The sequence below is a fragment of the Heterodontus francisci genome, unplaced genomic scaffold (assembly GCF_036365525.1).
Source record: "Heterodontus francisci isolate sHetFra1 unplaced genomic scaffold, sHetFra1.hap1 HAP1_SCAFFOLD_420, whole genome shotgun sequence".
Lineage (NCBI taxonomy): Eukaryota > Metazoa > Chordata > Chondrichthyes > Heterodontiformes > Heterodontidae > Heterodontus > Heterodontus francisci.
The window spans coordinates 1,525,901-1,538,108 of record NW_027141975.1 but is presented as its reverse complement, the minus strand read 5'-3'; positions in this window follow the sequence as shown (position 1 = coordinate 1,538,108).

Genomic DNA, 12,208 nt, shown 5'->3' with positions numbered 1-12,208 from the left:
ATTCCCCACACACTGAAACCACATCCCCACACACTGAAACCCATCCCCACACACTGAAACCCCTTCCCCACAGACTGAAACCCTTCCCCACACACTGAAACCCTTCCGCACACACTGAATCCCCTTCCCCACACACTGAAACCCCTCCCCTACACACTGAAACCCCATCCCCACACTTGAAACCCCTTCCCCATAGACTGAAACCCTTCCCCACACACTGAAACCCCTTCCCCACACACTGAAACCCTTCCCCACACACTGAAACCCTTCCGCACACACTGAATCCTCTTCCCCACACACTGAAACACCTTCCCCACACAGTGAAACCCATACCCACACACTGAAACCCCGTCCCCACACACTGAAAGCCATACCCACACACTGAAACCCCGTCCCCACACACTGAACACATTCCCCACACAGTGAAACTCTTCCCCACACACTGAAACCCCTTCCCCACACACTGAAACACATTCCACACACAGTGAAACCCTCCGCACACGCTGAAACAACGTCCCCACACACTGAAACTCCTTCCCCGCACACTGAAACTCCTTCCCCAAACAGTGAAACCCCTTCCCCACACACTGAAACACCTTGCACACACTGAAACGCCTTCCTCACACACTGAAACTCCTTCCGCACACACTGAAATCCCGTCCCCACACAGTGAAACACCTTCCCCGCACAATGAAACTCCTTCCCCACACACTGAAACCATTCCCCACACACTGAAACCCATACCCACACACTGAAACCCTTCCCCACACACTGAAACCCCTTCCCCAAACACTGAAACTTTTCCCCACACACTGAAACCTTTCCCCACACACTGAAACCCTTCCCCACACACTGAAATCCTTCCCACACACTGAAATCCTTCCCCACACACTGAACCCTTCCCCACACGCTGAAACCATTCCCCACACGCTGAAACCATTCCCCACACACTGAAAAACTTCCCCACACACTGAAACCCCTTCCCCTCTCGCTGAAACCATTCCCCACACACTGAAACCATTCCCCACACACTGAAACCCTTCCACACACCCAGAAACCCCTTCCGCACACACTGAATCCCTTCCCCACACACTGAAACCCTTCCGCACACACTGAATCCCCTTCCCCACACACTGAAACACCTTCCCCACACACTGAAACCCCTCCCCACACACTGAAACACATTCCACACACAGTGAAACGCCTCCCCACACACTGAAACATCGTCCCCACACACTGAAACATCGTCCCCACACACTGAAACACCTTCCCCACACACGGACACTCCTTCCCCACACAGTGAGTCCCCTTCCCCACACACTGAAACACATTCCACACACAGTGAAACGCCTCCACACACACTGAAACAACGTCCCCACACACTGAAACCCCTTCCCCACACACTGAAACCCCGTCCTCACACAGTGAAACACCTTCCCCACACACTGAAACTAATTCCCCACACACTGAAACCCTTCCCCACACTCTGAAACCCATACCCACACACAGAAACCCATACCCACACACAGAAACCCTTCCCCACACACTGAAACCCCTTCCACACACACTGAAAGCCTTCCCCACACACTGAAACCCTTCCCCACACACTGAAAGCCTTCCCCACACACTGAAACCCGTCCCCACACTCTGAAATCATTCGCCACACACTGAAACCACATCCCCACACACTGAAACTCTTCACCACACACTGAAACCCCTTCCCCACACAGTGAAACCATTCCCCACACACTGAAATCCCTTCCCCACACTGTGAAACCCCTTCCCCACACACTGAACCCATTCCCCACACACTGAACCCATTCCCCACACACTGAAACCCCTTCCACACACATTGAAACCCCTTCCCCAAACACTGAACCCATTCCCCACACACTGAAACCCCGTCCCCACACAGTGAAACACCTTCCCCACACATGAAACCCTTCCGCACACACTGAATCCCCTTCCCCACACACTGAAAAACATTCCCCACACAGTGAAACCACTTCCCCACACACTGAAACCCTTCACCACACACTGAAACCCCTTCCCCACACAGTGAAACCATTCCCCACACACTGAAACCCCTTCCCCACACAGTGAAACCCCTTCCCCACACACTGAAACCATTCCCCACACACTGAAACCATTCCCCATACACTGAAACCCCTTCCCCACACACTGAACCACATTCCCCACACACAGAAACCCCTTCCACACACATTGAAACCCCTTCCCCAAACACTGAAACCATTCCCCACACACTGAAACCCCTTCCACACACAATGGAACCATTCCCCACACACTGAAACCCCTTCCCCACACAGTGAAACCCCTTCCCCACACACTGAAACCCCTTCCCCACACAGTGAAACCCCTTCCCCACACACTGAAACCCTTTCCCCACTCAATGAAACCCCTTCCCCACACACTGAAACCCCGTCCCCACACAATGAAACATCTTCTCCACACACTGAAACACCATCCCCACACAGTGAAACCCCTTCCCCACACACTGAAACCCCATCCTCACACACTGAAACCCTTCCCCACACACTGAAACCCCTACCAAACACACTGAAACCCATTCCCCACACACTGAAACAACGTCCCCACACAGTGAAACACGTTCCCCACACACTGAAACTCCTTCCCCACACACTGAAACACTTCCCCGCACACTGAAACCCATACCCACACAATGAAAGATTTCCCCACAAACTTAAACCCCTTCCCCACACACTGAAAACCTTGCCCACACACTGAAACACCTTCCCCACGCGCTGCAACCATTCCCCACACACTGAAACCATTCCCCACACACTGAAACCCTTCCACACACACTGAAACCCTTCCACACACACTGAAACCCCTTCCCCACACACTGAAACACTTTCCACACACTGAAACGCCTTCCTCACACACTGAAACTCCTTCCGCACACACTGAAATCCCGTCCCCACACAGTGAAACACCTTCCCCGCACAATGAAACTCCTTCCCCACACACTGAAACCATTCCCCACACACTGAAACCCATACCCACACACTGAAACCATTCCCCACACACTGAAACCCCTTCCCCAAACACTGAAACCCTTCCCCACACACTGAAACCCTTCCCCACACACTGAAATCCTTCCCCACACACTGAACCCCTTCCCCACACGCTGAACCCACTCCCCACACACTGAAACCACATCCCCGCACACTGAAACCCTTCCCCACACACTGAAACCCCTTCACCACAGACTGAAACCCTTCCCCACACACTGAAACCCTTCCCCACACACTGAAACCCTTCCGCACACACTGAATCCCCTTCCCGACACACTGAAACCCCTCCCCTACACACTGAAACCCCTTCCCCACACACTGAAACCTCGTCCCCACACACTGAAACACTTCCCCACACACTGAAAGCCATACCCACACACTGAAACCATTGCCCACACACTGAAACCCCTTCCCCACACACTGAAACCCTTCCCCACACACTGAAAAACTTCCCCACACACTGAAACCCCTTCCCCACACGCTGAAACCATTCCCCACACACTGAAACCATTACCCACACACTGAAACCCTTCCACACACACAGAAACCCCTTCCGCACACACTGAATCCCTTCCCCACACACTGAAACCCTTCCGCACATACTGAATCCCCTTCCCCACACACTGAAACACCTTCCCCACACACTGAAACCCCTACCCCACAGACTGAAACACATTCCACACACAGTGAAACGCCTCCCCACACACTGAAACCCCTTCCCCACACACGGACACACCTTCCCCACACAGTGAGTCCCCTTCCCCACACACTGAAACACCTTCCCCACACACTGAAACACCTTCCTCACACACTGAAACCCCATCCTCACACACTGAAACACCTTCCCCACACACTGAAACACTTCACCATACACTGAAACCCTTCCCCACCCACTGAAACACATTCCACACACAGTGAAACGCCTCCCCACACACTGAAACAACGTCCCCACACACTGAAACCCCTTCCCCACACACGGACACTCCTTCCCCACACAGTGAGTCCCATTCCCCACACACTGAAACACCTTCCCCACACACTGAAACCCCGTCCTCACACAGTGAAACACCTTCCCCACACACTGAAACTAATTCCCCACACACTGAAACCCTTCCCCACACTCTGAAACCCATACCCACACACAGAAACCCTTCCCCACACACTGAAACCCCTTCCACACACACTGAAAGCCTTCCCCACACACTGAAAGCCTTCCCCACACACTGAAAGCCTTCCCCACACACTGAAAGCCTTCCCCACACACTGAAACCCGTCCCCACACTCTGAAATCATTCCCCACACACTGAAACCCCTTCCCCACACACTGAAACCCCGTCCCCACACACTGAAACCACTTCCCCACACACTGAAACTCTTCACCACACACTGAAACCCCTTCCCCACACAGTGAAACCATTCCCCACACTCTGAAACCCCTTCCCCACACAGTGAAACCCCTTCCCCACACACTGAACCCATTCCCCACACACTGAAACCCCTTCCACACACACTGAAACCCCTTCCACACACATTGAAACCCCTTCCCCACACACTGAAACCCCGTCCCCACACACTGAAACCCCGTCCCCACACACTGAAACCCTTCCCCACACACTGAAACCCCTTCCCCACACACTGAAACCCCTTCCACACACATTGAAACCCCTTCCCCAAACACTGAAACCATTCCCCACACACTGAAACACCTTCCACACACAGTGAAACCCTCCGCACACACTGAAACAACGTCCCCACACACTGAAACTCCTTCCCCACACACTGAAACCCCTTCCCCACACAGTGAAACCCCTTCCCCACACACTGAAACCCCGTCCCCACACACTGAAACCCCGTCCCCACACACTGAAACCCTTCCCCACACACTGAAACCCCTTCCCCACACACTGAAACCCCTTCCACACACATTGAAACCCCTTCCCCAAACACTGAAACCATTCCCCACACACTGAAACACCTTCCACACACAGTGAAACCCTCCGCACACACTGAAACAACGTCCCCACACACTGAAACTCCTTCCCCACACACTGAAACCCCTTCCCCACACACTGAAACCCCTTCCACACACACTGAAACCCCTTCCACACACATTGAAACCCCTTCCCCACACACTGAAACCCCGTCCCCACACACTGAAACCCCGTCCCCACACACTGAAACCCTTCCCCACACACTGAAACCCCTTCCCCACACACTGAAACCCCTTCCACACACATTGAAACCCCTTCCCCAAACACTGAAACCATTCCCCACACACTGAAACCCATTCCATACACAGTGAAACCCTCCGCACACACTGAAACAACGTCCCCACACACTGAAACTCCTTCCCCACACACTGAAACCCCTTCCCCACACAGTGAAACCCCTTCCCCACACACTGAAACACATTCCACACACTGAAACGCCTTCCTCACACACTGAAACTCCTTCCTCACACACTGAAACTCCTTCCGCAAACACTGAAATCCCGTCCCCACACAGTGAAACACCTTCCCCGCACAATCAAACTCCTTCCCCACGCACTTAAACCATTCCCCACACACTGAAACCCATACCTACACACTGAAACCCTTCCGCACACACTGAATCCCCTTCCCCACACACTGAAACCCCTCCCCTACACACTGAAACCCCTTCCCCACACATTGAAACCCCGTTCCCACACACTGAAACACGTTCCCCACACACTGAGACTCCTTCCCCACGACACTGAAACACTTCCCCACACACTGAAAGCCATACCCACACACTGAAACCCTTCCCCGCACACTGAAACCCCTTCCCCACACACTGAAACCCTTCCCCACACACTGAAAAACTTCCCCACACACTGAAACCCCTTCCCCACTCGCTGAAACCATTCCCCACACACTGAAACCATTCCCCACACACTGAAACCCTTCCACACACCCAGAAACCCCTTCCGCACACACTGAATCCCTTCCCCACACACTGAAACCCTTCCGCACACACTGAATCCCCTTCCCCACACACTGAAACACCTTCCCCACACACTGAAACCCCTCCCCACACACTGAAACACATTCCACACACAGTGAAACGCCTCCCCACACACTGAAACAACGTCCCCACACACTGAAACCCCTTCCCCACACACGGACACTCCTTCCCCACACAGTGAGTCCCCTTCCCCACACACTGAAACACCTTCCCCACACACTGAAACACCTTCCCCACACACTGAAACACCTTCCCCACACACTGAAACCCCGTCCTCACACACTGAAACACCTTCCCCACACACTGAAACACTTCACCACACACTGAAACCCCTTCCCCACACACTGAAACACATTCCACACACAGTGAAACGCCTCCACACACACTGAAACAACGTCCCCACACACTGAAACCCCTTCCCCACACACGGACACTCCTTCCCCACACAGTGAGTCCCATTCCCCACACACTGAAACACCTTCCCCACACACTGAAACCCCGTCCTCACACAGTGAAACACCTTCCCCACACACTGAAACTAATTCCCCACACACTGAAACCCTTCCCCACACTCTGAAACCCATACCCACACAGAAACCCTTCCCCACACACTGAAACCCCTTCCACACACACTGAAAGCCTTCCCCACACACTGAAACCCTTCCCCACACACTGAAAGCCTTCCCCACACACTGAAACCCGTCCCCACACTCTGAAATCATTCCCCACACACTGAAACCACATCCCCACACACTGAAACTCTTCACCACACACTGAAACCCCTTCCCCACACAGTGAAACCATTCCCCACACACTGAAATCCCTTCCCCACACTGTGAAACCCCTTCCCCACACACTGAACCCATTCCCCACACACTGAACCCATTCCCCACACACTGAAACCCCTTCCACACACATTGAAACCCCTTCCCCAAACACTGAACCCATTCCCCACACACTGAAACCCCGTCCCCACACAGTGAAACACCTTCCCCACACATGAAACCCTTCCGCACACACTGAATCCCCTTCCCCACACACTGAAAAACATTCCCCACACAGTGAAACCACTTCCCCACACACTGAAACCCTTCACCACACACTGAAACCCCTTCCCCACACAGTGAAACCATTCCCCACACACTGAAACCCCTTCCCCACACAGTGAAACCCCTTCCCCACACACTGAAACCCTTCCCCACACACTGAAAACCTTGCCCACACACTGAAACCCCTTCCCCACGCGCTGCAACCATTCCCCACACACTGAAACCATTCCCCACACACTGAAACCCTTCCACACACACTGAAACCCCTTCCCCACACACTGAAACACTTTCCACACACTGAAACGCCTTCCTCACACACTGAAACTCCTTCCGCACACACTGAAATCCCGTCCCCACACAGTGAAACACCTTCCCCGCACAATGAAACTCCTTCCCCACACACTGAAACCATTCCCCACACACTGAAACCCATACCCACACACTGAAACCATTCCCCACACACTGAAACCCCTTCCCCACACACTGAAACCCTTCCCCACACACTGAAACCCTTCCCCACACACTGAAACCCTTCCCCACACACTGAAATCCTTCCCCACACACTGAACCCCTTCCCCACACGCTGAACCCACTCCCCACACACTGAAACCACATCCCCGCACACTGAAACCCTTCCCCACACACTGAAACCCCTTCACCACAGACTGAAACCCTTCCCCACACACTGAAACCCTTCCGCACACACTGAATCCCCTTCCCCACACACTGAAACCCCTCCCCCACACACTGAAACCCCTTCCCCACACACTGAAACCTCGTCCCCACACACTGAAACACTTCCCCACACACTGAAACACCTTCCACACACAATGGAACCATTCCCCACACACTGAAACCCATTCCACACACAGTGAAGCCCTCCGCACAAACTGAAACAACGTCCCCACACACTGAAACTCCTTCCCCACACACTGAAACTCCTTCTCCACACAGTGAAACCCCTTCCCCACACACTGAAACACATTCCACACACTGAAACGCCTTCCTCACACACTGAAACGCCTTCCTCACACACTGAAACTCCTTCCTCACACACTGAAACTCCTTCTGCACACACTGAAATCCCGTCCCCACACACTGAAACCCTTCCCCACACACTGAAACCCCTTCACCACAGACTGAAACCCTTCCCCACACACTGAAACCCTTCCGCACACACTGAATCCCCTTCCCCACACACTGAAACCCCTCCCCTACACACTGAAACCCCTTCCCCACACACTGAAACCCCGTCCCCACACACTGAAACACTTCCCCACACACTGAAAGCCATACCCACACACTGAAACCATTGCCCACACACTGAAACCCCTTCCCCACACACTGAAACCCTTCCCCACACACTGAAAAACTTCCCCACACACTGAAACCCCTTCCCCACACGCTGAAACCATTCCCCACACACTGAAACCATTCCCCACACACTGAAACCCTTCCACACACACAGAAACCCCTTCCGCACACACTGAATCCCTTCCCCACACACTGAAACCCTTCCGCACACACTGAATCCCCTTCCCCACACACTGAAACACCTTCCCCACACACTGAAACCCCTTCCCCACAGACTGAAACACATTCCACACACAGTGAAACGCCTCCCCACACACTGAAACAACGTCCCCACACACTGAAACCCCTTCCCCACACACGGACACTCCTTCCCCACACAGTGAGTCCCCTTCCCCACACACTGAAACACCTTCCCCACACACTGAAACACCTTCCCCACACACTGAAACCCCATCCTCACACACTGAAACACCTTCCCCACACACTGAAACACTTCACGATACACTGAAACCCTTCCCCACCCACTGAAACACATTCCACACACAGTGAAACGCCTCCCCACACACTGAAACAACGTCCCCACACACTGAAACCCCTTCCCCACACACGGACACTCCTTCCCCACACAGTGAGTCCCATTCCCCACACACTGAAACACCTTCCCCACACACTGAAACCCCGTCCTCACACAGTGAAACACCTTCCCCACACACTGAAACTAATTCCCCACACACTGAAACTCTTCACCACACACTGAAACCCCTTCCCCACACAGTGAAACCATTCCCCACACTCTGAAACCCCTTCCCCACACAGTGAAACCCCTTCCCCACACACTGAACCCATTCCCCACACACTGAAACCCCTTCCACACACATTGAAACCCCTTCCCCAAACACTGAACCCATTCCCCACACACTGAAACCCCGTCCCCACACAGTGAAACACCTTCCCCACACATAACACCCTTCCGCACACACAGAATCCCCTTCCCCACACACTGAAACACATTCCCCACACAGTGAAACCCTTCCCCACACACTGAAACCCTTCCCCACACACTGAAACCCCTTCCCCACACACTGAAACCCCTTCCACACACATTGAAACCCCTTCCCCAAACACTGAAACCATTCCCCACACACTGAAACACCTTCCACACACAATGGAACCATTCCCCACACAGTGAAACCCTCCGCACACACTGAAACAACGTCCCCACACACTGAAACTCCTTCCCCACACACTGAAACCCCTTCCCCACACAGTGAAACCCCTTCCCCACACACTGAAACACATTCCACACACTGAAACGCCTTCCTCACACACTGAAACTCCTTCCTCACACACTGAAACTCCTTCCGCACACACTGAAATCCCGTCCCCACACAGTGAAACACCTTCCCCGCACAATCAAACTCCTTCCCCACGCACTTAAACCATTCCCCACACACTGAAACCCATACCTACACACTGAAACCCTTCCCCACACACTGAAACCCCTTCCCCACACACTGAAACCCCTTCCACACACATTGAAACCCCTTCCCCAAACACTGAAACCATTCCCCACACACTGAAACACCTTCCACACACAATGGAACCATTCCCCACACACTGAAACCCATTCCACACACAATGAAACCCCGTCCGCACACACTGAAACCACTTCCCCACACACTGAAACTCTTCACCACACACTGAAACCCCTTCCCCACACAGTGAAACCATTCCCCACACTCTGAAACCCCTTCCCCACACAGTGAAACCCCTTCCCCACACACTGAACCCATTCCCCACACACTGAAACCACTTCCACACACATTGAAACCCCTTCCCCGAACACTGAACCCATTCCCCACACACTGAAACCCCGTCCCCACACAGTGAAACACCTTCCCCACACATAAAACCCTTCCGCACACACAGAAGCCCCTTCCCCACACACTGAAACACATTCCCCACACAGTGAAACCCTTCCCCACACACTGAAACCCTTCCCCACACACTGAAACCCCTTCCCCACACACTGAAACCCCTTCCACACACATTGAAACCCCTTCCCCAAACACTGAAACCATTCCCCACACACTGAAACACCTTCCACACACAATGGAACCATTCCCCACACACTGAAACCCATTCCACACACAGTGAAGCCCTCCGCACACACTGAAACAACGTCCCCACACACTGAAACTCCTTCCCCACACACTGAAACTCCTTCTCCACACAGTGAAACCCCTTCCCCACACACTGAAACACATTCCACACACTGAAACTCCTTCCTCACACACTGAAACTCCTTCCTCACACACTGAAACTCCTTCCGCACACACTGAAATCCCGTCCCCACACACTGAAACCCTTCCCCACACACTGAAACCCCTTCACCACAGACTGAAACCCTTCCCCACACACTGAAACCCTTCCGCACACACTGAATCCCCTTCCCCACACACTGAAACCCCTCCCCTACACACTGAAACCCCTTCCCCACACACTGAAACCCCTTCCCCACACACTGAAACCCCGTCCCCACACACTGAAACACTTCCCCACACACTGAAAGCCATACCCACACACTGAAACCATTGCCCACACACTGAAACCCCTTCCCCACACACTGAAACCCTTCCCCACACACTGAAACCCTTCCCCACACACTGAAAAACTTCCCCACACACTGAAACCCCTTCCCCACACGCTGAAACCCTTCCGCACACACTGAATCCCCTTCCCCACACACTGAAACACCTTCCCCACACACTGAAACCCCTTCCCCACAGACTGAAACACATTCCACACACAGTGAAACGCCTCCCCACACACTGAAACAACGTCCCCACACACTGAAACCCCTTCCCCACACACGGACACTCCTTCCCCACACAGTGAGTCCCCTTCCCCACACACTGAAACACCTTCCCCACACACTGAAACACCTTCCCCACACACTGAAACACCTTCCCCACACACTGAAACCCCATCCTCACACACTGAAACACCTTCCCCACACACTGAAACACTTCACCATACACTGAAACCCTTCCCCACACACTGAAACACATTCCACACACAGTGAAACGCCTCCCCACACAGTGAAACACCTTCCCCACACACTGAAACTAATTCCCCACACACTGAAACCCTTCCCCACACTCTGAAACCCATACCCACACACAGAAACCCTTCCCCACACACTGAAACCCCTTCCACACACACTGAAACCCCTTCCACACACACTGAAAGCCTTCCCCACACACTGAAAGCCTTCCCCACACACTGAAACCCGTCCCCACACTCTGAAATCATTCCCCACACACTGAAACCCCTTCCCCACACACTGAAACCCCTTCCCCACACACTGAAACCCCGTCCCCACTCACTGAAACCCCGTCCCCACACACTGAAACCCCGTCCCCACACACTGAAACCCCGTCCCCACACACTGAAACCCCTTCCACACACATTGAAACCCCTTCCCCAAACACTGAAACCATTCCCCACACACTGAAACACCTTCCACACACAATGGAACCATTCCCCACACACTGAAACCCATTCCACACACAGTGAAGCCCTCCGCACACACTGAAACAACGTCCCCACACAGTGAAACCCCTTCCCCACACACTGAAACACATTCCACACACTGAAACGCCTTCCTCACACACTGAAACTCCTTCCTCACACACTGAAACTCCTTCCGCACACACTGAAATCCCGTCCCCACACACTGAAACCCTTCCCCACACACTGAAACCCCTTCACCACAGACTGAAACCCTTCCCCACACACTGA